This window comes from Heterodontus francisci, unplaced genomic scaffold (assembly GCF_036365525.1).
Source record: "Heterodontus francisci isolate sHetFra1 unplaced genomic scaffold, sHetFra1.hap1 HAP1_SCAFFOLD_316, whole genome shotgun sequence".
NCBI lineage: Eukaryota > Metazoa > Chordata > Chondrichthyes > Heterodontiformes > Heterodontidae > Heterodontus > Heterodontus francisci.
In genome coordinates, this window is record NW_027141189.1 from 1,682,198 (window position 1) to 1,685,495 (window position 3,298).

Consider the following 3,298-nt stretch of genomic DNA (forward strand, 5'->3'; position numbering starts at 1 on the left):
TCTCAAAGAATCGATGGACACTCTGAAAGCTTTGGAGGGTTGAGATCCACCCATGACATCAAATAATCTAAGGTAAGAATATATATTTTACTAGTGCTACTAACCTCAATGTAAAATTGTAATAAATGCAATGTTAGAAATTGTTCAATATACTCTGTCAACATTAACATATATGTTTTGTTTTGTTTTGTTGGCCATTCGAGGTGCTGACCATTATGCGTATGCTGATCAACCAGAAGTCTTCAATCAAACAGTACTGTAGATCTGCAGTATTGTAACCTAATGGTCAGACAGCACCGGGGTTCTTCAGTACTGTTCATAACAATTAAACAGCACTGGGAAAGCCTGCTATCTAATCTGCCTATTTTCCAACCAATCTTTCCTTTCACTGAAATTTAGCTTCCACTCCAATCTATCTGAATGGAATTCACTGAGTTTAGGAATAGCAGGAAGAAAATAATGATTGGCCTCTGTGTTGCTCAAGTTCAAACCTTCATGGCCTTGCACACCCAGCCCAACAATACCCACACCCCCACCCACACCACTCCAAATCCCTACAGCCTGACAACCCCGTGAAAACTGTGTTGACTAAAAATAGGGAAGAGGAAAGGAAATCACTAGGTTTGTTCCCATGATCACTGTCCAATGAACTTGGACACAATGTGCTCGTGTGCGAAAGTTAGGGGTGAGGGTGTTGGTTTCTGGTGACAGGATCAGGATCATATTCCCCACAACTCCATCTGCAGGAATAACCTGCTGCTGGACCGGATGAACCAGATCGCAACATTGAGATAAGGTGAATCACAGTAACCTGTTTGATGTCATTCTCTTTATTACGAAGGTCCGGTCGGGTCGGGTCGTGTCCGCTCAGGTCAATTGCACAAAGATAAAGGGCTCGGTCCCGGGTAGAGTTTGGGTTGGATGTGGTCGGGCTGGGCCTGGGTCGGGTTTCAATTATATACCCGAGCAGGCCTTTACCCTGAACCAGATGAGCTTCATGCCAGAGTTTGGAAGGAGATGGCTATTCCGATTGTGAATAAATTGGCAGTTATCTTTCAAAATTCTATAGATTCTGGAAAGGCTCCAGAGACTGGAAAGAAGGCAGTTAACCATACTACTTAAGGAAAAAGTAAGAGAGAACACAGAGAACTGCAAACCTGTTAGTTGGACGTCAGTAGTCGAGAAAATGTTAGAATTTATTATAAAGGATACGATAACTAGACGCTGAGAATATTATGCTATGATTGGGCAGAGTCAAAATGGATTTGTGGAAGGGAAATCGCATTTGACAATCCTGCTGGAGTGTTTTGTGATGTTATTTGCAGCATAGATAAAGGAGAACGAGTGGGTGTGATGCACTCGGATTTTCAGAAGGCTTTTGATAAGATCCCATGCAGGAGGTCAGTAAAAACCATTAGAGCTTATGGGATTGTGGGTAATATAATAGTATGCATTGATAATTACTGAACAGTCATAAAGGAAACATTAGGAATAAGGTGTCATTCTCAGGATGGCAGGCTGCTTCTAGCGGGGTACAGAAAGAATCAGTGCTGGGGACACAGCTGTTCAGAATTGATATAAATGATTTAGATATGAGACATATGTAATGTTTCCAAATTTTCCGATGACACAAAACTAGTTGGAAGGATCAATTGTTGAGGAGGATGCAAGGAGGCTTCAGGGTCCAGACACGCTAAGTGAATGGGCAACAACATAGCAAATGGGATACAAGTGTGAAGTTATCCACTTCGGTACAAAAACAGAAATAAATCGTAATTCTTAAACGATGGAAGGTTGAGAACTGTTGATGCTGAAAGGACGTGTCTGAACTTGTTCGCGAGTCACTAAACACTAGCATGCACATGCAGAAAACAATTAGGAAGACAAATGGCATTTTGGCCATCATCGCAAGTGGTTATCATTACAGGAGCAAAGAAGTATTGCTGAAATTGTATGGAGCCTTCGTGAGACGCACCTGGAACATTGTGTACAGTTTTTGTCTCCTCATCTGAGGAAGGAAATATTTGCCATAGAGAGAGTACAACAGAGGTCCGCCAGAATAATCCGTGGCATGGTGGAATTGTGTGATGGAAAGAGATTGAGGAAATTGGGCCTGTATTCTATAGTGTTTCGAAGAATGAAAGGTAATCTCATTGACACTCATACAATTCTTACAGGACGTGACGGGATAGATGCAGATAGGATGTCTGTCCTGGGCGCTGAGTCCACATCAAGTAGACATAGTCGCAGAATAAGTTGTTGGCTATTTAGGACGGAGATGAGGAGGAATGTCTTCACTCAGAGGGTGGTGAAATTTTGGAAGTCTCTACACCAGAGGGCTGTGGAAGATCAATCATTGAGCATGTACAAGACAGAAAGCAAAAACTATCTGGTTAATAATGGCATCAAGGGATATGGGATAGCAACGGAAAGTAGCATTGAGGTAGACGATCCAAAATGATCTTATTGAAAGACGGAGCAGTATTGACGTGCCGAATTCCCTACTCCTGCACCTATGTTCCTAAAATGTAGGCGTTGCGTCCCTGGGAGCCATCGTAGATCAACAAGCACAGGGATGATGGGTGAACGCGACCTGGTGTGAGTAAGCATAGGAGCAGCAGGGCATTAGATGAGCTGAAGATAATGGACGGTAGTCTGTGGGAGACCAGTCAAATGAGCGGTGGAATAATCAATTCCAGATAAATAAAAGGCAGTGGTGAGGATTTCTGCAGCAAATGGAGTTTGGCATGGAGATGGTGAGAGATGTTATGGAGCTGGAAATAGACAGTCTCACGGACGGCGCTGATATCTGGCCAGAGTCTCATCCTGGGTTCAAATATAATATCATGGCTGCCCAACAGTGTGATTCAGCCACAGGCAGTTGCCAGAGAGAAGGAGGAGTCTGTGGCTAGGAAATATAGCTTGTCGCAGTGGCGGAAGTCAGCGGTTTCTATATTATCGAAAATTAGATCGAGGGCTCGACAGCAGTGATGGTGAGGTCGAGTTGGGTGTCCTCAATATACATATGTACACTTATTTGTTTTTGGATGATGTCGCCGAGAAGCAGCATGTTGATGATAAATAGGAGGGATAAAGGACAGTTGCACAAATGGGAAGCAAAGGCATTTCAGGTGGTCCTCTGGCTAAGATCAGATAGATAGGAATAAAACAAGGCACTATCAGTGCCACACAGCTGAATGATAGTGGAGATGCATTCGAAGAACATGTTGTGGTCAAATACGCCAAAGGCCAAAGGCCAAGAAGGGCCAGGAGGGATATTCCATGGAGAGAGAAATGG